Source organism: Tupaia chinensis, unplaced genomic scaffold (genome assembly GCF_000334495.1).
Source record: "Tupaia chinensis unplaced genomic scaffold, TupChi_1.0 Scaffold139602_1, whole genome shotgun sequence".
NCBI classification, from domain to species: Eukaryota; Metazoa; Chordata; class Mammalia; order Scandentia; family Tupaiidae; genus Tupaia; species Tupaia belangeri.
The window spans coordinates 9,262-34,455 of NW_006199485.1; the positions used below are offsets into that span (position 1 = coordinate 9,262).

Sequence of the window (25,194 nt, forward strand, 5' to 3'; positions counted from 1 at the left end):
TCTCTACATGCTGCTCTATACAATGACCGTGGCTTGGGGAATGGCAATCTTCCCTTGTCCTGAGAGTAAGGGTGGCTTATGGTCTTTGGGGTAACAGCACCTCGTGGATGAGTCCCTGAGCTACTGAGATCCTTTGCCCATTAGTAATCCCCAGTAGGAGAAGTGAATGTAGCATTCTTTATTGACATTTTCCAGGAGGGTGGGATGAGTGTAATGGGAGTAACTCCTGTTCGCAGCCGCCGCCCTACACAGCTCCCGCCTTAGTGGATCCGCATTTTTTTTAGGATTATTGTAAGAGCTATAGTAAGGCTGGGGGTGCCTTTGTAGGGTACCGGGGTATGGCAATAAGGCCCATGGCAGAGAAACTGAGAGCAGGCCAGTACAGTAACACAATGGAAGTGAGGTCCAGAACTCGTAAAACTGTTGACCTTGCAAACAGTTCTCCTCAGCCGAGTCCTTGCTCTAGGCCTGAGGGGCAGTTCTTTCATACTCAGCTTGTGTTAACTGCATGGTCCCAGCAGCTACTCAGGAAACTTAAATCAAAACCACAATAAGATATCACTTCACAACTACTACAATAACTTAAAAAACAAGGCAAAACAAAATAAGTAAAAAAAAAAAAAAACCTACCAAAAAATGTTGGCAGGATGTGGATAAATTAAAACCTTCCCTTGTGTATTGCTTGGGGGAGTATAAAATGGTGTTGCATAGCTGTTCTGGAAAATAGCTTGGTACTCAAATGCTAAACAAAGAGTTACCATATGTATTAATCTGCTTGGATTGTCAAACAAAATACTATAGGTGAACTGGCCTGGTAGCCTAGTGGTTAATGGGGCTGGATCAACATGGCTGACTACAGTTTGAATACCAGACCCAACAGCTTGAAAAACATGCTCAGTGCATGTGTGTTTGCCTTCAAGCTTCTCACAGGATGGAGAAATAGAAGAGAAGAGATTGTGGCATAACCATATCACTTTCTCCCTCACTGTCTCTCTCTGGTGAGAGTTTGTGCCCTCTGGCAATTAAAAATACGTCATTAGGCTGTATGACTTAATTAAATGTGAGAAATTTATTTCTTACAGTTCTGGAGGTTGGGAAGTCTAAGAAAAAGGTGCCAGATGATTTGATTCCTAGTGAGAAGTCTCTTTCTACCTTATATGTACCTGCCTTTTCAATGTGTCATCACATGGTAGAGAGAACTCTGGTGTGTCTTCTTCTTTTTATAAGGGCACTAATCCCATTATGAGGACCCACCCTAACAACCCTGTCCCCATCTTCAGTCTGGTGATATTTTGATTATTCATTGATGCCCAGTTTAACTATCTCCTCCAATGATAAGCTGTTGATCCTGTCAACTCTCTTTGCAAACAAGTACCTCTCTATTGAAGCATTTCTTGATTGTCTCAGTCCATCAGAGAATTGCTAATGGAAATACTTGATATTTGTTATTATATAAAGATTTAAAAAGAAATTTATAAAGAAAACAGATGTTTATTTACAAAACTTACGATTCCAGTAGTAGGTCCAAAGGCATCACAAAATGACAGAAGGGAAAATTGTTAGTAGAGCAGAGCATGGTCTTTATCCATGTGGTTTCCATTCATCTCATTTCCTCTCCGTATATACATATCAGAACTCAACCATGGGGGCCCTGCCCTCATGATATCCTCATACCAAAAGGCCCCACCCTTTGACACTATAATTATATCAAGTTTCCACTCTCTTAATCCTATTACAATAACTTAACACGGGAATTTGGGGAGGATATATGCAAACTACGGTGATGTTATAATTACCTCTCTCATTAAAAAAAATCTACTTTATTTAATCTTTGACAGACAAAGAGGTATCCCCAACAGTGTTGCATCATGCTGTGATCCTCCCCTCCACATGAAATTTAGAAATTTCCCTAAATCTAGTTACTTTCCGAAGGCACCATCTCTAAACACCACCATACTGGTTGTTAGAGCTTCAAAGTATAGATTTGGGAGGGGGCAATTTTGTCCATAGCACTATATGACCCAACAATTGCCCTCCTATACACAAAAGGTTTGAAACAGGGATTCAAACAGATATTTGTATAACAGTATTCATTGTAGCATTATCCACAATAGTCAAAATGCGGAAACAACCCAAATGTTCACCAATTGATGAGTGGATAAACAAAATGTACAGTAGTATACACATATAGTAGAATATTCAGCCATGAAAATGAATGAAGTTCTGATACAGGTTCGACGTGGATAAACCTTGAAAACATAATCTCATGCAAAATAAACTAGACACAAAACCACAAATATTGTATAACTCCACTTATATGAAATATCTAGTGTAGATAAATTCAGAGTCAGACAGAAGACTAGAAGTTACCAGGGGTTGGTGAAGAAGGATATGGGGAGTTATTGCTTAATGGGTATGTGGTTTCTGTTTGGGCGATAAAAAATGTTCTGGAAAAAGATAATGGCTATGCAACACTGTGTGTGTAATTAATACAACCAGATGCACACTTAAAAATGGTTAAAATGGCAATTGTTATTACGTATAATGTATTTTACCACAATAGAAAAAAAATTAGAGAAGTTAGTATACAGGGCAAGCCCTATAACAACAAGGTTAAGAGCTAGGCATAGAAAATCAAATCCCACATGGCTGACTGCAGTTTGAATTCCTGCCTCAGCAGCTTAAGAAACACACTAGGAGCATGTGCATGCATACCCAAAGTTCTGATGGGATGGAGAAATGGAGGAAAAAGGATTATGGTGTGTCTACATCCCATTGAAGGTTGCTTTCTCTCTCTCTGTGTCTTTCTCTAGAGAGCACATGCACCCTCTGGCCAAAAAAAAAAAGTTTGCAGAAAAAATAGTGTACATACTATCATCTAGAGAGAGAAAGAAAGAAAAAAAAGTACATTATCCATTATAAACTTTCATTCAAGTCATTTTGGGGCCACTCCATTGCTAATTTGCATGATAGGTGAAATATGCATACTTTTTTATATGTATATATAACATGGCGATGATGATGATGATGATGATGATGATGATGATGATGATTGTACAACACTGTGAATGTAAATAAAGCCCCCAAATTGTACATTTAAAAATGGTTAAAACAGCAAATTTTATTTTTGTCCAACTATGCTGTAAGGCCCCCCTAAATAAACAAACAACAACAACAAAACACCAAAGTGGACAATTTCATTGAGAATATCTCCCAACCAGATGTATACTAGTGTCTCCAACAAATTAAACTCTGTATAATTGGCTCCTGGGAACTAGATTTCTGAGAATACTAACCCCTTTTATAGACTGTCTCCATTCTGTAGGGATTAACAATTAAGTTAATGTATACTTAATGAGGATAGTGGAAAAGGAGATAACAAAACTGAAATTAAAAGGATATATGTTTTTTCTGTGTTCTACCCAAATTAAATCAGTGATGAGAAACAGTAACACTTGATTTTATTGTCTTATCTCTCTATGCATAATGTTCAAAATTGTACCTGCTTTTTTGCCAATGGGCCGAGGTTTTGTTGTTTTTAAATATGGACTATAACATAAATACCAAGAAATATATAAGTACCTATAAGTTTATCTGATTATTGATAGAGAAAGAAGAAATGTCAGATCAGGACTGGATGGATACCATGACTTATACAATATTTGTTACCTAAATCTTTGTGTTTTGGAATTCATTCCCCAATATCAAGGGTTGGGAGGTGGTGAGAACTTAATGAAGTGAGGCCATGGGCAATGATTGGATCATGGAGGCATCATTCTCATGAAAGGATGGATGATGTCTCACAAGATCCAGTGAGTTCTAGCGCTGGTGAGAAAAGAGTTGTTATAAAAGGAAGATGGCTGTCCCCAGGTCTTTCCCCCTGCATACACCTGCCATCCTTTCTGCCTCTGCTGGCTATGTTGTGATGTAACTGGCCTGATGCCAGCCTCATACTATGGACTTTCCAGCCACGGCAATCACAAGTCAAATAAATTTCTAGTCTTTATAAATCACCCAGACTCAGGTATTCCTGTAAGCAACAAGATAGTAGACTAAGGCAGTGAAGATGGGGTAGAGGAGGAAAAGGACAGAGATGGAGGGGGCTTAAATCTCCATCTACCCACCTACATTCTCTGTCTTCAAATGCTATTTCTAGACATCTATGGCTACGTGAGAAGTCACAGTCTTCTTCCATAGTACTGCAAGTGAAGTTAAGCTAACAAATCATCTTTTGCAGTCTGTGGAGACCCTGGAGCTATCTAGAGACACGATGACTACTGATGCTTATGCTGTACTCCTTAGTTCTCACATTTCCCCCCAAGAGACATAAGCAATAGAGTTTTAGAGAGCTTGCCAGATTTTTATATTCTAACAAGCAGCCAAAAAAAAAAAAAAGAAAAAAAGAAAGAAAAAAGAAAAGAAAAAATCCAAAGCAGGTATATTAATTCAATGAGAATTTTACATATTTATGTGTTCAATTGTCATCCCTTAGGACTCTCAGGGCTTTTCACTACAGGAAGAGTATATTGAAACTGAAAGAAAATATTCCTAAATATATAGCACAGAAGAGGTTTTTGATGCATTCAGTATGTTATTATATAGCAGAAAAAAATACACATGCAAATATGAAAGTTTCTTGGCTTTCCACATAGAATGTAATAAAAAGAAATCAGAGGTTAAATGTTAATAACACTTACAAAAGTAGCTAGAAACATGATTATATTGAATTTCATAGACTTGCAGCACTTCAAGAGCAGTGACCACATCAAGTGAACAAACAGTTCTATTCACTGTCGTGGCTCCCAATGTCCAGCACAGGCACAGAGTAGGTGTTCAATATGTATTCACTGAAGGGATGAATGGGAATGATACTAAAGCTAGCATACAATCGTTCTAATTCCATTATGGTTGAAAGATACCCTGGACCAACAAGTGGCATGGAGTTAAGGTGACTGGATCCCATATGGCAGACTGCACAGTTCAAGTCCTGGATCAGATGGCTTGAAAAATCACGCTGGGCACGTGTGTGTGTGCACGCCTAAAATCTCAAGAGGAGAATGGAGGAGAAAGGATTGTGGTGTGGTCATTCTCTGTAAGGAGTAATTTCTTCCCTTTGCCTTGTAGCAAAACGACAAATGAGCAAAAACTAAATACCATAAATGGTGAGACTGGAGTAATATAGGGAGCTTTTAATGCATTGTTCAGGGTAGAGGGACACTACCTCAGTGCAAAGTTGCTATAGCTGTAAATTAAGTCTAAAATAACTATACTTGTAAACATTTTAAGGTTGCAAGGTCCATTTGAGGCTACTGTCAATTATCTACTCATTTACCTTCAAAGGAGTGAAAAGAAATGAAATATTACAGCTCTTAACTACTTTTGAAGGTTGCATGTCTCTTTCCACCTCATTCCAGTTCACTTTTCTTCAGTCTTTTTTGTCCTTTGTAGTACTTACCCAATCTGACTTGTAGGAGGATTTCAGCATCCCTAGTTATCTCAGCCTTGATGTGACCAAATCTCTTCTATCTTTGGTTTGCCTGAGGGAAGATGGGATATTTCAAAAGCTTCAAATACTCCATTACAGAGTAGCCCTTATCCTCAGTCACATATGCCATTCCCTCAGTCACAGATGATTTAGGCTACATGGTTTTTCCACAGCAGCATATCCTAAACTGCCATGTGTGTAGGAATCTCTGGGGAACATGTTAAAACAGAGATTCTTGCTCAGGAGGCCCCAGGATGGGACCAACACTATGCATTCCTAACCTGTCTCCAAGGGCGCTGAAGCTGCTGGTCCACAAACCACATGCTGAGTGGCAGACTGGCTTTTGTACCTCTCAGTTCCCTCAGGTGTACAAGATACATGAAGTGCTAGCCTTAAGTATTTAGTTTAGTAATCTTAAACAATTTTAAGTCAGTGACACTGCTGTTTCTGGTAGGATTTTTTTGTCTCATCCAGAATGTTTTTCCAAGTCTCAGCTCCAGATGTAAACCCAAACACCACCCATCACCTTGTTCGGGCTACTCTGCAACTCTCTTTTCCCTGCAGATGTGCCCTTGATTATTAACTTCTGAGGCATAAAGGGTCCTTTCTGTCTAACCTCAGTGTTCTTCTGGCCTTGGCTGCCCCTAACTTTGCTAAATCTCCTACAACCTGCATCCTCTGGTCACTATGGTTCCAATCCCTAGAAGCTCAACTCTTGCCACTGATCGTTCATTTTTTGGAATCATTTCATAAGCTCCTTGTTAAGCTCCATTATTCACTTATGGTGATAATTTAGAACCTGGAATCAATACGCTACCAGTTGTATGGACTGACTCCACAACTGCCACACTAGCCATGAGAAAGTCTAATGTAAAAGTTTAGCTTCTTTTTTTGGGGGGTGGGGGGAGAGGTTTTTGCTACAGGGTGCATGCACTCGTCAGAGAGACAGAGAGAGACAGAGAGACAGAAAGCAAGAAATCACCCCCCAGGGGGGATGGCCACGCCACAATCCCTTCTCCTCCATCCTCCTTTCGGGATCTTGGGCACGTACACACACGTGCCTTCCACGAGTTTAAGCCACTGGGTCCAGGGCTTGAACTGCAGTTGTCTACATGGGAGCTCAGTGACATAGCCATTGCTCTAACTGCTGGTCCCAAAGTTTAGCTTCTTAACTCATGCCCATACCACTTTGCCCCCTTCCAAACTGTAGCTAGAGTCATGTATTTTTTTGAAATATGAACCTAATGATCATATTTCATTAGGTTCATATTTCATATTTCTCCCTACTCAAAAAGACAGATTACTTCCTCATTCTGTCCCTGTGCTGGTGAGTAAGTTTTCCTAATCTACCATTTGCTTTGTGGTAGTGTGGTAGTGGGGAGAAAGGGTTTGGCCTCCTGTAGCCCTAAAGCCTCACTGTACCCCAGTAGTTGTGAGGTTGATGAGGTCTTTAAGTCCTACAAGGCAGCCAGAGCAGAGCTAACTGCTTTAATCAGTTTCTCCTTCATTTCAGTAACTGAGTGTTTCCCACTTTTAATCAGTTTCTCCTTCATTTCAATAACTGAGTGCTTCCCATTTTCATGATTTCTATTATTCGGTGAAGAGAATACTTTTTATTCTCTTTTCAGCATTTCTAGGAGTTTGAACAGGGCTGTTTTTAGCTTGCCTGCTCTTCCTGGCTACAACTCTTTGCTCTCTGCACTCAGAACATAGGTCATCGCTCACCTCCTCTAGTGTTCAGTTCTTCTTCTGGGCTTTTAATGTTTGGGCTTTCTAGTGGGAAGGCTCTTCCTACTCAATCATCAGACTACAAGGAAAGGTCAATTACATAAGAAATTGTCCTTAATTCTTTCTTTAATTCAAGCTCCTTTCTTACATGTTTTTATAGTTTACTGTTTTTCTTGTATAGCACTTATCATAATTGTACCTAATGTTTGATTCTCCCCAAAAACTAAGCTCCCTGATAGAAGGGTTGGTCTTGTTACATGCTCTACATAGCCCCCATAGCACAAAGTTAGAAATAATGAGAGCTGGCATCCGTTCAGCTTTTTCTGTATGTCTTACCACAATTCCATTAGTATAGCCCCATTTTATAGGTAAGCAGACTGAGGGATAGAAAGATTATATAAATTACCTAAGATCACAAAGCCAGCCAGTAATGAGCAGATATGAAACTAAATCTAGGCAATCTGACACCAGAATCTACTGTCTTTATCTCTGTTTTGTAATACATGGTTGTTCAACACATTTTGTAGAATGACTCTTCCTCACAACCCATGAACTCCTGTATTTCCTGCCAGAGTCAGCTAAAAGATGTCTCATTTCTTAATTTTTCACTACATGGCATTTCCCCAAGGATCTTCTATGTGTGCATTTCCTGGGTGAGAAGCCCCTTGGGCTGATGCTTATCTGTATGCTGGCAAGCCCTGAGCTGTCTGGCAAGCCACTTGGTCAGTCCTCTTTAGGTTCTCTGTGACAACTCACTGATGTGACCCACAGAGCTGGGAAGATCATGTGGTATTTTCTCGTGTGAGCATGCCTGATAACAAGAACTGTTATGTAGAGGATTCTGATAGAGTCATAACCTCACACAATGATCACTGCAACGTGACATAAGAACTACTGTAAAAACATCTTCCCAGAAACGTGTCCAACTGATAACTACCAATGCCAGTAATGGTGCCAATAACAAAGGGTGCCATCAGCTCATCCCTGTTACTATTCCAAAACAATGATGTAGCCACCCCTCACCTCTATCTCCCCTCTGTGTGTGGTTTCATCTTTAAAACTTGTTCAAGAGTTTTAAGACCTCGGTAGCATGTTTAGTGCTATTTGAATCTTGAATTATTCTCATTTGGACTGCATGTCAACTGAAGTCCTCAAGTTTTGGCTCAGAAAAACTTCTTTCAATACTTCATACAGTTTGATTATTTCTACTGACACTGATTAAGGCAGATTCTGAGTCAGCTGGTCTAGGGAGGAGCCTGAGAGTTTGCTGCTGCTGCTGCTGCTTTTTTTTTTTTTTTTTGAGAGATTTTTTTCCTTAGGGTGCTTGTGCTTGCCAGAGAAAGAGGGAGAGAGAGAGAAAGAGAGAGAGAGAGAGAGAGAGAGAGTAAGAGGAAAAGTGAGAAATCACTCCCCAAGGGGGGGTGGCCATGCTGCAACCCCTTCTTCTCCATTCTCCTCTCAGGATCTTGGGCACACATGCACCTATACACCCGGTGTGAGTTTCAAGTTCCTGGGTCTAGGATTCAAACTGTGATCAGCCATATGGGAGTCCAGTGATGTAACTACTATGTCATCTGCATTTCTAACCATATCTCAAGTGATGTCAATGTTATTGCTCTATGGGAAAATTATGAGTGGTCAGAAGCTAGAACAACATACTTCTCTAAGCTTTCATCTCTTAGTACATATTTGGAGTGAATACTATTTGCCTTGTCATATTCCAGTGAGAATAAAATAATGTATATAAAGTACTTAATACTGTGTGTGAAGTACATTAAGTGTTCAATTAATGGTTTAGTTGCTTTTCCCATTTTACTTTTCTAAACATAAGTCAATACCATATCTGTAAATATCTTACCTGATACTAATATTTCCACCAGAAAATTAAAACACCCAGATACATACACACACATGCCTCTTACATCATTATTTAAAAAGGAATTCAATACATACATTTAAAATATTCATCTAGCGTGTAATACAGAAAAAAAAAAAGTAGTCATCTTCACCCTTTTGAAACTTAAATTTACTGTCTAACCACTTAACCTCTGGATATTCTCTGCCTATTAAAAGCTGATGATGAATCACACTAAGAAGAAACTCTCATTGCTTCTGGGTTCTCACCATTACTGTAAATCCGTAAATTGCCCAGAACTGCAGCTTTGAAGACTGTTAGCTCCTAAGATTTCTATTATAAATTTGTACTTAATCTTTGATACTGACTTATCTTTTGGCTTCCTACTTAATTATTTACTAGATACACCTTTCAAAACCCCTGTGAACCAGCTTCTCAATCACCGCTGTCCATTCTTCTGACCTCTCTGTATGTGTCTGTGGCTCCTGTGTCCCTAAAACTTACATTGCACCCGCCTGCCAATGTTCTGGGGAACTCTCTTAATGGATTGATCAAGGAACTTCTCTTGGTCTGGAACTCAGTTACTGACATTTTGACTGACACCAGGCATGAAAATCACATTACCCTGGTTGTATAAAACCTTCACTGGCTACCTGTAAAGTACAGGATTATGTGTAAAGTCCTAGTTATTAACTTACAAGTCCTTAAATTGACTTGGGTTTGAATACCTCAGAGACATTCCGGAACCATACATCCCTAGTCGTTTTCTTTGGTCTCACTCAATTGGATTAGTTCTTTTTGGCTGAAGACATTGAGCTACGGGGCATTTTTAATGTTTGCTCTTACTTATGGAATTTATTAACCATGGAGGTCAGGCTGTCTTACTCTCTGTCAAGCTTTCAGTCCAAATTTAAGAGGTACCTTTTTCAGATCGCTGATTTGGTTAAATAAGTCATAAATCAATCCATTGTTGTTTAGTTTTCAAATCACTGTTCTTTTTTGGTATTTTTATGAATCTGCTTTAAGAGTTTGTTTGACATGTCACAATTAAGTTTTATATTATTCCACTTAAATGTTTTTTTCTTTTTTTTAACATGCTGGGTTGGAACACTGTCAAGGTGAATTTACTAGTTAAATGCTTTGCAAGACATATTACCTTTTTCCATCTCTTTAGAAGGATGTCACGAGGACAATGAGATGTTATATGTGTTTGGATTGTGAAATAGCAGGTATTAAATTTAATTAGATACATATATTTTATCTTATTTTGGTTATTTGTCAATCACCCCACTGTTACGGTACTCGAAATTAATTGAATGAATGAATAAATGGGAACACAATTATAGGTAATGGATTTCTTCAGAATTTTCTTTTCTTTTCTTTCTTTTTTTTTTGCTGTAGGGTATATGCAATTGCCCTAGGAAGATGGGCGGGCAGACTGAGAAGGCACCCACTAGTGGGGATGGCCACATCAGAATCCCTTTTCCTCAATTCTCCTCTTGTTTTTTTTTTTTTTTTTTTTTTTTTTTTTGTTTGGGGCGCTGGGTGGTCTCTCCAAAATAGATAGAGAGAGACAGAGAGACAGAAAGCAAGAAATCCCCCAGGGGGGATGGCCACACTGCAATCCCTTCTCCTCTTTTCTCGGGATCTTGGGCATGCATGCACACGTGCCTGGAGTGAATTTAAGGCACCGGGTTCGAGACTCGAACCACGGTCTACTACATGGGATTCCAACGACATAGCCATTATGCTAACCGCTGGTGCCTCCTCTTGGGATTTTGAACATGCATGCATACATAACCTGTGTGGTTTTCAAGCCACCAGTTCCAGGACTTGAACAGTGCAGCTGGCCATGTAGGATCTAGCTGCCTTAACCAACACACCGCCAACTGGACCTCTTCAGAAAAAAAATTTTTAGAGGTTTTTCCCTTAGAGCACATGCACTTACCAGAGAGAGAGAGAGAGAGAGAGAGAGAAAGAGAGAGAGAGAGAGAGTGAGATATTACCCCTCAGGGGATGGCCACACCACAATCCCTTCTCTTCCATTTTCCTCCTGGGATCTTGGACACACATGCAAATGTGCCTGGCGTGATTTTCAAGCCACCAGGTCCGGGATTCAAACTGTGGTTGTCCATGTGGGAGTCCAGCAATGTAACTGCTAAGCCATCTGCTGGTTCCTCTTTAGAAAATTTTAATCTAGCATATTTTGATAAGGCATAAATATAATATGTCTAAAGTTAACTAACAATAATATAGTAACTAGCAGGCTGAGACAAAGAAAAATATGGCACAGGAGATGATTAACAGCCAAATGTATTCCACATATAATTAGCAGTTCTACAGTTTTCAAGGAGAGTGAAGTTTCTTCAGGCTGGGGCAGTGAGGAGGAAATCCGACTGAGTGGTTGGATTTGCATCGGACCTGTAGGCAAAGAGGTAGCAGGCTGCGGAATATTGTAAGAAGATGGGGTGATAAGAAGAAAAAAATGAATCATTTTATTTATTTATTTTTAAGTTGGAGCAGGGGCATATAAATTAAACTCCTTTGGCTGTAAGATGATGCAGAAAAAGATAGTATATAGGATTTTATTACACATTTAAATCATCAGATTAAGAGGTTCCCTAATCCCTCCCCTGCCCCTAGGTTTTTGCCGTCAGGATGTGAGCTGCCAGAGAGACAGTGAGAGGGAAAGTGAGAAATTATTCCCGAGGGGGATGGCCACACCTCAGTCCTTTCCCTTCCATTCTCCTCCCAGGATCCTGGGCACATATGCACCTGTGCCCAGCAAGAGTCTCAAGCCACCGACTGTGGTTGGCCATGTGGGAGTCCCGAGACATAACCGCCCATGGCATCTGCTGGTCTCCCTATTTTTTAAATGTGAAGATTTAGTTTGGTTGTTTTTTGTTTTTTTGGGGGGGAATTTTGAGTTCATTTCTTTCATGTGTGTGAGAGAGAGCGACAAAGAGGTAACATTCCCAACAGGGTCCTGATGCTGCAGGCTGCTCCCAGACTCAGTCAGCCCTGGACCCTGGGCACACATGTGCCCAGGAAGTTGCCGCTTGTTATTCCTCCCCACCTTTTTACTTGAGGACAGCTTGGAGGGACTGGGGAGACAGGTCTGAGATTTAGTGCTAGAACTTGATTGCTTATTTGAGAACCACTGCTGCAAACATTAAAAACATGAAGTCTCCCATAAAGCTGTCTTCAAATCCAATATGGAAAGAAATACTTTCAGTATAGCATGAGAAAACATAGTCAGTTCAATCCAATTCAACCCAATTCACTTCGACAAGTAATTATCACAGCCTCCTGTGCTGTCATCCTCGTTGCTGCTGTCAGGAGGTAAAAGGAGTAACAGAGCTTAGAGTCTACTTGCAAAAATGAGCTTCACACATAGGAAACATTTATCCATCGTGGAGACAGAGACTGAGTACGTAACAAGATCAATATCAAGTACTGGTGATCTGTATTCCCAGAATACAGAAAGGGACTGGGGAGAAGAAGAATTCATTTCGGGGAAGAAAATCCTGGAATTGCTGAGTGGAGCCGGACCATGGTCCATGGACCGGATACTTAATAAAAATGCAGAACCTCATGCCTCACTGAACTGAATCAAAATCTGTGTTTTAAAATCATGTGACTCCTAGGCACATCACAGTTTAGAAAGCACTATGTTAGAAAATTGAAGATTGAAAACATCAAACAGAGACCCCTAGGAAAAGAAACTCAGGCCTATGGCTGCCCCAATTGTAGCTGTGTACTCCACAAATCTCTCCCTCTGGCAGATTTTCTGGACCTTAACGGACCCTGCACAGAGTATCCAAAGATAGAGGTTTTGTCAGATGCAAGGAAGGCGCCACTTAATGGCCAACCCTGTTGAAATATACTCCTGAGTTCTGACTGAAATGTAGACATATTTGGAACTTGGACATGGAATTTGGACTAGTGGGAATAGGCAAGGACTGAAAATGCCCTTTCTAGCATGTCTCATTCTATGCACAAGTGCCTACAGGTATGGATTTGAGACATTGCTTTCAAAAGTTAAAAAAACTATTAATATCCCCCTCAAAAAATCCACTTTCCTGTTTTTGTCAAGTAAGTTCATACTTGTCTGGCTTGAATTTGAGTAATTCATTGTGGGGCAGGAAGAAGTAGACATTTTAATGGAATTGGCAAAACTTAAGCTGCAATACCCAACAGAATAGGCCAGAAATAAACAACTATGCCATGACTTTCTTCATGTGAAAAGGGTTCCTCATACCCAAGATTAGTAGAAGGACTAAAGAGCTATAGAGAACACCATATAATTATTATGGTTCCTTCCTTTCTTTCTTCTTTGCTTCCTCCCTTCCTTCCTTTCTTCTTTCCTTCTTTCTATAAGCTTTAAAAAAATGTGGTTCCCATGCAAATCAAAAACAGCTGAAAGCTTGCCAAGACTGAGATGTAATTGAAGATGGCATTTAAGCCTTCATGTCTCCTTTGTCTCCTGAGATATCATCATAAAATAAAGACTTCATCAGGCAATGTTTTCTTCATTATTCAACATCACAATTCTGAAGTGAAAAAAGATAATTAGACATACGGCGCTGTCGACACATAGTTTATGAGGAGCTTCTAGTTAATTAGTTATGGTAAAAGGTTTTTATATAGCCATAATTACTTTATATTTTAGAGGAAAGGAGGCAAACATACATGTATTTTATTTTACCTGGTGACAAGTTTATCGAAGTGATGCTGATGTTATGATGATCCTTTGGCACCTTTTTCAGACTGCCCAGGATATAATGTGAAGTGTCATTAGAGGATTTTAACAGTACAACTCTTGTTAACTTTAATAGGAGCTACACATCTGAAATCTTTCCACATCATCTCACTAGACTATAAGAAAATATTATTTTTCTGGTATCCTGAATTCCCTTTTTCATTGTTGGAAGGTTATTTATGGACTGATTTAGAGGATGGTTGCAGTGATTGTGTCTACCACGTGAGATGAACCACCTTCATGAGAATACTTTTTCTATTCTAATTTCTGGGGCCAGCCACTAAAGACAAATGATGACAAAGGTAGTATTTTATAATTAATTTAGAATAACTTAAATTTTTAAAAACTATCTTTTATTTCACCAGGTATTTCTACTGAATTGGTAAATTGAGACCCCAATTTAACTAAGAAATAAAGAGACCTTAAAAATAAGATCCATATTCTTGTGCCTGTATCAGTTCCAATCATGTCTTAGGGGGACAGCCAGGTGACCTCGATCATGTCCTATACCACCTGGGTGCCCTGGAGCACAGGTTGTCGATTCTCCAGTGGTGCCTACCCCTGAGAGAGAGAAAATTAATCAGGTAACAACATGCCCTGATTGCTGATCTCCCAAGATGTCACATGGCTGATCTATGCCTGGGTTTACAATCCAGGTGTACTCATCCACGGGGCACACAATTTTCCTGAATCCCAGTTGAGAGCTTTATTAGAACAGAAGATGGAAACCTGAGATATCTGCTTGTGGAGGCATATGGACTGGTTTCCCACAATATCATACAAAATGTGAGTGTCACTTTATCCACTAAAAGTTGCCAGCTGGTCAACCCCAAGAGTCGATGGCAGGCTTATGTCTCTATCTCTCCTCCTGCTTTGTTATTTGATGGCACAACACTTCATATATATACATATATGTGTATTTATATATGTATATATTGTTCACACATATACATGTATGTGTGTGAATAATTGTATATGTGTATATGCATAATTATATATTGTTCACATATACATGTATGTATTATATATACATGTATATGTGGGAATAATTATATATATACATACATGTATATATATGAAAAATTACAGTTGCCATTTCTTGAATGTTCAGTAATGTTTGCACTGTATTATCAACTGCACGAATTTTTTTCACTTAGCAAAACCTTGCTATCTCTTCATTTTTCCAGGCAATGATTTCCTCATCTATAACATGATACTAATAACAGAATTAATATAGATAACAAACGCAAGAAGATTATCACAGTGCCAGCCACACAGTAAATGCTCAGTAAATATTAGCTACTGTTATTTTTATTCTGAGAATAACTCTAAGACTAAAGTACTTATTATTGTTATTCTCATTTAGCAGATGATGAAACTCAAACCTAAGGGGAACCAGCAGTTAGCGTAATGGCTATGTCGTTGGACTCCCACGTAGTCTACCACGGTTTGTGTCCCGGACCCGGTGGCTTAAAACTCAGGCCGGGCGCGTGTGCGTGTGTGCCCAAGATCCCGAGAGGAGAATGGAGGAGAAGGGATTGCGAAGTGACCATCCCCTCTAGGGGGTGATTTCTCGCTTTCTGTCTCTATGTCTCTCTCTGTCTGTCTGGCAAGTGCACGTGCCCTATAGCAAAAACCTCTCAAAAAAACCCCCAAAAACCTCAAACCTAAGGAGGTTAAATCACATCGTTAATATATGGTAGAGCTGGAATCGAAATCCAGATCCAGAATTCAAATTGTTTATGCCATCAAATACAACTGTAACAACTCTGAACCATTATAACCATTATCTTTCCTCTTGACTCTTTATCTTGGTAGACACAGTGAGAAATGAGATCTAAAGCTCTAGCTCCTGGGATTGGACACTCTTGGTTAGCTTTGTTGCAGATATGGAGGAACACCCTGTCTGGGTGTCCTTTTTTTGTTTTTCCTTTCTTTTCTTGGCTATACAGTGTGTGTGTGTGTGTGTGTGTGTGTGTGTGTGTGTGTGCTCAACAGGGATAGACAGAGGAGGGAGGGTGGGGAGGAGGGAGAGAGACAGAGAGAGAGGGGGAAACTAACCCCCAGGGAGAATGACCATGCTGCAATCCCTTCTCCATTCTCCTCTCTGGATTTTAGGCCTGCGTGCACATGCAGGATTCAAACAACACAGCTGAAGGCTTGTGTGCACATGCAGGATTCAAACAACACAGCTGACCATGTGTGATCCAGCTGCCTTAACCTCCCTGCCATCTGCTATCCCCAGCCTGGGTGTCTTTATGTTGCTTGCTTCAGTTTACCCTGTTCTATATGCTTTCTAATTTATTTACTTCTATCTAAAGGTGGGAGGAGGAAGAGCACCCTACTGGAACTTCCACCAAATATTTGCTCTTATAGCCCACCTAACTGGTCTTTTGTGATGAATGACATAGCTTTTACTGCTGTTTTTCACCGCCCCCTCTATAATCTTCCCAGCATGATTTCTATTATTCTCCAGAATGCTAACATATTTTTCCTGAATGAGTCATGAGGAGACCTTCTCATTTCCTTAGTCAGAGAAAAATCAGTCTCAGCATTCGTCGTCTCTAATATCCTTTTTATTTTTTTTAAGTGAACCAAAAAAGGGAATATATCCTTAGCATAGGATTCAAGGCTGGTTACTTCACCCCTAGAGTGTGTTGATATGCTACATAGGAATCATATTAAAATAAACTATGGGCTATTATAGGAAAGCTGAAGAAATTAAGTGAATTATATTTGGGAGAATATAGAGGCTGAGTAAGTGAGATCAAATGTGTTGTCATTAATGCAGTTCATATCCTACATTCCTATTTTTACCCTAAATCTAATAGACAAGGTATGCTCTAAAAATGAAATTATGACACAGTTATGCCCTAGTAAATAGAAGCCATCTTTAATATCATTTCCTTGAGATAATTAAGATGATATTTATTATTTCTATATATTTTTAATGGAACTATTTTTAGCTATGATTCTAATCACTAGTACTTGTTCTGTAATCTAGGAAACAAATACAGATTTAGAATGACAAAGTCATGCTTGGAAATAAACCTATGTCACTTCTTAAAGGAATAAAAAATAATAGTTTTAGTTATGCCAAGGTGATTGACTTCTACAATTTGTGACATTTCAGGTCTGGTCACCATCTTAAACTTCTTTATATAGAACACCACAATATTCAAAATTCATGAATAAATAATTCTCAATTAAGTGTGTTAATTCTCAATTAATTATGCTAACTTACGCTAATTACTAATGTAATTACAAAATTGAAGATTAACCTGGAAATATGGAAGAGCAATGTCTATTAACTAAACAGGAATAAATTACATAAGCAAGAGCAGAGACAAGGTTCTTTTCATTTATTTGGCTAGCTCGATGCCTGCAAAGTACAATATAATCTGGAAACATTTGACTTTTTTGCTACAGAAGACAGACAGAGACAGAGAGAATTTAATCCACCTGCAAAATTGTGGAGTCAAACCTTCCATTTCATTCCTAGCTGAATTCTCTGTTTTCAGTATTTCTAAAGCTTTCAAAAACTGTAACTAACAAGATCATTTATAGCCACAAAGGAAGAAATAAGACTAGATCCATCTAAAGTATTTTGTCAGTGCTTGCCAAGGCTGTTGGAAAAATTACACAATTGCTAGAGTGTTGACTCTTTAAGGGGACTAAGAAAGTATCAATGATCTTTGTTTTTTGAACCCAAGTAACAGACTGTAAAGGATAAGTCGTCACAACTATGACTTGAATTAAAAGGACTAGTGTCTTGTGGGGGTTCAAATAGCTCTAAGAGAAGACTGGGGTGGCTGTTGGAGATGACAAGGAATGCCATTCCTTATCCATTGTAAGAAGCAGAGGTATCCGGCTTTGATTTCATGTACTACTTACTGCATTTTACATACCGAATGGCTTTTATAGAGCTTAACAGACTAAATTTCTCTGTGACTTACTGATATTTATTCATATAGTCTATGAATTAGTATACATTGTATGTATTGTGTATGTGTGTGTGTGTATGTTTCTGAGCATTCCCCTGTGCCAGGTTCTATGCTAAATCTAGAATACAAAAAGATATATTTTACAAAGTTAGCCTTCAAGAAACTTTCACCCAAGCAGAGGTGATGTATGTCCCATTATTTTCTCAGCAGAAAATTACTGCTTAGAGAATATGAATTACCAGCATGAAAAAAAAAAAAAGCCTATTAGAATTGTAGTACTCAAAAGGAAGGCGCACAGGGAGTTACGACTCATTGGGCAATAATTTCCAATTCATAGTTCATATGCTGACCTATCTTAAACTCGCAAATGAAAGTATTTTGAGGGGTTGCATATAGTGGAATAATTTATCTCACTCTGAAGCATCAAGGAAAGGGTTTCTTCAACTTGAGACTTAGAGGTGTTTCCTCATGAGTTACTAGAGTAAAATCCATTGGTATGTTGTATAATCCCATTTCCCCTCCAAAAGGCTTGCTGACATGTCAGATCTTAAACCTACTTTTAACTCCTAATGAAATAAATGTTCTTCAGAGATAGAGCACCCACGCATCTGGAATGCTGTGAAGAACAACAAAGAAATGTTTCTGGAGTACTTATACATCCAAAATGAAATTTGCCACATTGAAACCAAGTGTTATTAATGACAGAATTGCCAACATATTAAGAACAAAGGAAAGTGCCAAGTACTTTTCATTCATCTTATGCTTTTAAGTCCATTGTCCTTTCTGTAACAGCAGGATGATTTTGTTATAAATTATTAGTCTTAAAGTGCTTATTTTAAAATCCTGTGACTGTTCATTTGAGTAAACCATGAGGTAGATCTCTCCTATAATTTAAAAGCTACTAAACGTGCTATAATTCATTTACTATTGACATCAAAACAAGAGCTATAAACCAAAAGAAGAAATTGAGTCATGGTTTCAGTGTAAGAATTAACTTCAGTGAAACATTAAAAAATAAAACATTATTTTGGGTACATTGAGATTAGCTATTATTTGCAACTCAACCATTTGTGGCACTACGTTTCATGACAGAAAGTGCAAAAACACATGATTAATCTCAACATTAGTGTTTCCCAACCTTAGTTAGTTGCGCTCCAGGGAGAAGTAGATAGATGACAGATGCTATAAAACAGATTAAGGGATAGAAATTACTAGAAAATAAAACTAACAATTTAAACCAAGATTCCAACCCATTAGCCAATTAAGTAAGGATTAAGATAACACTTTAATTTTTTAAAATGAGTCATAAAGAGAAACAAAGAGAGAGAGGGATCCAGCTCCAGCTTTAGCCATACCTGGATTATAGATAGGCATGCATGGGCCTAGTGCACTCAAGAACTCTGTATGAAAACCTGGAACCCTCCAGTGTTAGACAGTCTTGCAAAGCATCATGTTTTATGGCTGTGTCATTGTTCACCCCCTAGATAACACATTTTAAGCAACAAACTCTCAGCAATCAGTACTATAATTCTGGAAACCAAGAAAAACATACTCAGCTGTAAGTGCTCAAATTACATGTTGAGGTCTCTGATGGGACACTTTTCTTTACCACACACAAATTTTAGTTTCAAGAACATTTACAAATACACTTGTTCTTTCATGGCTTAAGTAAGGATAATATTCGTACACACTGCTTCATGATTTATAATACACTTCTACATACAGTGTTTCACCTGGTTAGTAATGCTGGTGACAGGTCTGACTACAGAGAAAGAAACCCAAAGGCTATCTCAATGAATGATCTTCACTAAACTGAATCTGAAGAGGAATAAGGTTGTATTATATCACTAGAGTTTAGTGTTAGCCTTGGGATAGTTGGGGAGAAGAGGGCAATAAAGGAAGGCTGCTGCTTTACTGTTGTCTCTCTGGTTATAGCACCACACGTAAAAGCTAAATGATACACAAAGCTGGCCTCACTCTGTCCCACTGCTGAATATGGAAGAGAGACGGATGTTCAGGAGATAAGGATGTGACAGGGAGATAAGAGAAAGTGGCTGGTTCATCACCAACTGCATTTGAAGTAAATGGTGTGGGCAATGCTCTCCTGGTGAATCTCTGTGAGCGGGCTGGTAGGCCATGTGGCTGGAAACTGGAAAACTCAAACTACGGCAGTAGGAAGTAATACATACTTACTTATGATGGCATCTGAGACCCAAAAGGGAATCCAGGGAGAGGCTCACTTACCCTTTAAAAATTCCATCCCTTATACACAAATTAAAAACAAAGATGTTGGTCTTGTTATATGTTGCTCAGGGTAGTAAGAAGTATTTTTTAACTCAAAATTTCACCCTCAATTTGTGAAAATATGGACTTAAATTCATATTCTGATTTTAATATTTATTTAGGGAAATTTAGCTGGAAATAATACCTAGATCCTTTTAATGTTTTGAGTGTGAATAAAATTTTTGTATACCTAAAATTTAATGGACTTACTGAAGGCATCATTAGAAGAAGCAAAAGGTGGGACTAGCATATAGTGTAGTGGTTACATCACTGGACTCCCACATGGTTGATCATGGTTCGAGTTCTGGACCCGGTGGCTTAAAAATCACTTGTGAGTGGATGCCTTAGATCCCGGTAGGAGAATGGAGGAGAAGGGATTGCGGCATGGTTATCTTCCGTGGGGATGATTTCTTGCTTTCTTTCTCTCTGACTCTCTGGCGAGCACACATGCCACATAGCAAAAAATCTCTGTCTAAAAAAAAAGCAAAAGGCTAAGAAACTTATTAATAAATTGGGAATTCTGGTTCACAGAGGAAATGTTAGCTCTAGAATCATATAACTAATTATCCTTAGTTCAGTAACCATTGTTTATTCAATAACTTTTTAAAAACTCTAGCAGTCTTCAAGAAGCCACGTTTCAGTGTGATAGAAAGATATATAAACAAATATAGCTCACATAAAATGGTAAGGGCTTCAAAATAAAGGCATATACACAAAATCCCAGAAGCTCATAAAAAGGAGTAATAATCTTTCTAGGGTATAGGAAAATCTTTTCACAAAAGGTAGCATTTCAATTCCCAGATGAAGAGCAAGGGTTACCAAGTATAAGAGAAGGGCTTGAATGGCAGAGGGAAAAGCAAATGAAAAGACATGGAGGTATGAAAATGCATGCTCTGGGATCAGCCAGTGTCACAGTGGTAACTCAATGCTCTGTGATGCTAGATCTCTGGGGGAAGATCTCAAGTTTGCATCCTGGGGTTTCTCTGTACCTATCAGGCATAAATGCTGGCTGAGGCTGGGGTGGACTGTGGTGTGAAGAACCTGGTGGGGAGGGAGTGTTGCTTGCTTCTCTCCCTCTCTGTCTTTCTTTCATAAATAATTAAGCATAAAAAAAATTAAAAAAATATCCTCCGGGAGCCAGCAGGTGCTATTGTGGTTCAGGGGCTGAATTCTCATGTGGCCAACTGTTGTTTGAGTTCCAGATCCAACAGCTTGAAACTCACACTGGGTGCATGTGTGTGCATGCCCAAAGTCCTGAGAGGAGAAGGTTTAGTGGTGTGGCCATCTCACCAGGGTGTGATTTCTCCCTGTCTTTCTCTCTCTCTCCAGCAAGCACACGTGCCTTACAGCATAAATCTCTCTAAAAAAAAAGTTTGCTCCAAGGAAGAGAGATACATGTAGCATGCCTGGAGTGTGCAGTGTATGGCAGATAAGCAGAGAATATGAATAGAAAGGTGCAGGTGTACAAAATGGCAGGAGGGTGGATACAATAGGTCAAAGTTCTGGGGAGGAAAAAAGCACTTACTATACAGAAATTTCCAGGAAAAAACCAATACTGGTCATGATAATCATTTTAACCTTGTATTTATCCTAATTTTGAAACTTCTTGTAGGAAGTTTACTCAAGAGAATACCAATTTTACAGTAGAAGTCAATAAGAAAACATGATTTTCTCTATAGACAGATGCTTTATAGTTTAGTTGCTGAAACAAATTTACTTTATACTGAACCCATAGCTTATTATTTAATATTTGAAAAGATAAAAAAAAATCTAGACAGGATTTGTGCTTTGATTATTAAGAAGTGTCAGATTCCTACAATTCTACCAGAAAATTGAAAGACTTCAAGTGTACAAATTTAATAAAACCACAATCCACATTTACAACTGAATACTTACAAATGAGACTAAATTTTCACCTCCTGTGTTTCCTCTAGCTATAATATTCCAAACTCTACTAAGAAGCTTCTGGGAAGAATGCCTATCATGAAAATTGCTCAGTTTTTAAAATGATCTATGAATCATAATGGGAATCTTGGTAGTTAAGTGCCTACAATAACATAAAAATGCCTCCAGCCCTTAAACAGGTGGTAGAAAGAAGTCAGAAATGACTCTTACAATAGTCTTTTCTTATCTGTTTATGTCTCAGTGTATTAGACAGCATTGGAAGGAATATTTCATACAATAATGGATAGATATAAGAAGATAAATAAGCTTATTGTACCACAGGATTAAAAAGATAGTTGAGTGCCCAGGTTGCAATCCTGGATCCCTTACTTTTGAGCTGTGTAATCTTGGACAAGTTACTTAGCCTCTCTGCCCACATTTTTATATAAAATGTGTTTCTATAAAATGTGGGCAGCAATTATACCTTCTAACAGGGGTTACCATGAATGTGCTACGTATCTCTTCTTTGCTTCTCTAGATTCACTTCTACCTTTTCCTTGCCTTGCTTCTGTGCTCTGGGAGGCCAGCCTACATAGGTGGCATCAATGAGCTCATGGCCCTCTGGCTTTCTATTGGGCACTTGCACAAGGGCTAGAGGCAGGTGGAGAGTAAGGTCAGAGTGGTGTTCCCTCTCTGCAGGGCGCAGTGGGTTGTCTGCAAGTCACTGCTCCTGCCAAGCAGTCTCTAAGATAAAGCTATCCCTGGGTATCTCTAACCACTCTCTCTGACCCTAGGGTGGTAAAGCCTAGGGTGGTAGGCAGGACTAGGGTGGTAAAGGCTCCCTGTTGGTGCGAGTCAGGGTGTTATACAAACCCCTATTGTATTTTCTAAATCCCACTCACACCTTTGTAAATATTCCTTTTATTCAATTCGCTTCAATTTATCCAATTTGAGCATTCCATCTGTTTCCTGCCAAGACCCTGACTAATAGAATGAGTTCCTCTTTGTAAAGCACTTAGAATAATAGCTGGCACATGCTAAGAACTATATAAGTACTTGATAAACAAATAAAACAAATGAGATTTAGAAACTTTTTTGTAGTTGACATTAAACATATCTTTCAGTATTCTATCAGACAAGGCAAAAATCTTCAGAAGCATTTTCCTAAATAAAATTGTTCTCTTCAGTAGACTTTATGTATATGGAATACTTTGCATTCTTTTAAAAATGTCTGTAGTGCTTGGGTTTAAAAAATTCAGTTAAGTAAAATATTTAAGTTTCTTTTTAATTAATGTGAGCATGTAGGAAGTTTATATAACTATATTCATTATAATTATTAATAAATATTTTTCCCCTTTTAATACTTCTTTATGTCTTTTCTATATATAACTTTTCTCACATATGTAACATTGTCTTCTTTGATGTTTTGAAGCAATTTGAAATAGAAGGATCTGTATCTTTTACTCAAATAACAGCATTTTGCAGATGTGTCCAAAATTATAAATACATCTGATAAAAACTATAGGCCTATAGTATTTATTGCATGAAACAAGAGATGTTACAAGTTAGATATCCTCTTTCCAGTATTTCATTTCTTGAATGTGAGGGTTTGTGACGCCTTCTCAACCTCATTTTATTCCAGTACATTTATTTATTTTGTGTGTATTATTATTATTTTTTTAATCACTGAAATCAGAGAGCAGTGGCAGCCTTCTAGTTTGAGCTCTTATTTATAATACTTATATCCATTTTGACAAGTGGTTACTTCCGATTCATCTCAGTGGTAACACTGCATTCAGTATTTTTAAATTCTAATTCATTTCCTAATATTCTGGAGTATGGCCTGGAGCAAGCTGTGAAAAAGAGTGAATCTGAGACTTTGTAGATCTGAGAGTCTACTTCCTTTTTCATTTATGTGTGAATGACTCTTACCTAAGCAGAGTATTCTAAGGTCTTCAAGTCTTTTCCTAAGGATTCTTTAGATGTTCCTCCAGCAACTTGCAATAATTGCTATGGTAGAAAAATATGAACATAGTTTGGTTTTTATCATTTTGAAATTAAGCAAGATTGCTAGCTAGAAGACCATTATACAAAACATTATTGGTTTTTTTTTTTGTTATTGTTGTTGTTGTTATAGGGTGCATGTACTGGAGGAAGAGAGACAGAGAAACACAGAGGGAAAGTTAGAAACCAGCCCCTGGGGGGGATGGCCACACTGCAATTCCCCTCTACATCATTGTGGCAACACACACACACACACACAAACACACACACACACACACACACACACACACAAGTGCGCGCCTGGAGTGATTTTTAAGCTGCTGGGTTCAGGACTCAAACCATGCAATCAGCCTTGTAGGATCTGGTGTCTTAACCTCCATGACAGCTGTTGGCCCCATTAACTGTTTTTTTCAGTTCAGCAACAAACATTTGGAAAACATAAATTTGTTAAAAAATACAGTATTCACAAAGCAACTGAAAGTATATCTAGAAATAAATTAACCAAAAATTATGAAACCTAATCGAAATATATTTAAAAAGATCTAAGCAGATGTTCAGATATATTACACTCTGAATAAGAATAGGAAGACTCAGTAAAATAAAGATGTCAATTGCATGAGACAAGAGATGTTATGAGTTAGATATTCTTTTCCAGGACTTCTAGAGAAACTCTTATACCTATGAATTAATATACAGAAAGTTCATTACAACATTTTTTGGTTAATAATAAAAAATTGTAACAACTCTAATATTCAAGAAAGGAAGACTACAATAATAAATAGTGATTATGTTCATAAAATACTGTAGAACAGTGAGAATGAAAGGCAGCGATATGCATCAACCTAAATGAATGCTTTTTATCACAAAACATAATAATGAATTAAAGAAAAACAAGTTAGAAAAGAAAACATAGAGTATAATACCATTTATTATGAGTTAAAAAGAATGCAAAATTATATACTGCCTAACAAATGCACTTATATTAAAAAGTTATGACAATGATAAAGCTCAATATTATGGCTACTATGTGGGAGTGTATGGAGAGAAGTAAACTCAGGAATGGTGGTGCCCATGATATTTGGTAATGTTTTATTTTCTAAACTAGGTGAAGAGTACACAAATGTTTGGCACAGTATTTTTACATTATTTATGATAAATTAAATTTTTAAAAATAAATTTAAAATGATAGCTATGTGAAATTTAAAAAAGAATATAAACTTTCTCTTTGAAGTTGAAATTCTGCAAAATT

At 38.2% G+C, this 25,194-nt stretch overlaps 1 long non-coding RNA gene across 3 annotated transcripts in view; it reads right to left on the reverse strand.

Annotated features, from left to right (window-relative positions):
* Positions 1-5,452: 5,452 nt before the first annotated feature.
* LOC102482330 (uncharacterized) overlaps positions 5,453-25,194 on the reverse strand; it is a 51,659-nt gene continuing 31,917 nt past the window's right edge. The window contains exons 4-5 of one of the 3 annotated variants that reach the window (XR_336522.2): positions 23,874-23,951; positions 5,453-5,537 (exon numbers count right to left, since the gene is read on the reverse strand). This is a non-coding gene — a long non-coding RNA (uncharacterized LOC102482330). Of the gene's footprint in view, positions 5,538-11,418; positions 11,490-23,873; positions 23,952-25,194 lie in introns of those variants that run through there. The other 2 variants (XR_336521.2, XR_001371410.1) reach the window with 2 other exon arrangements.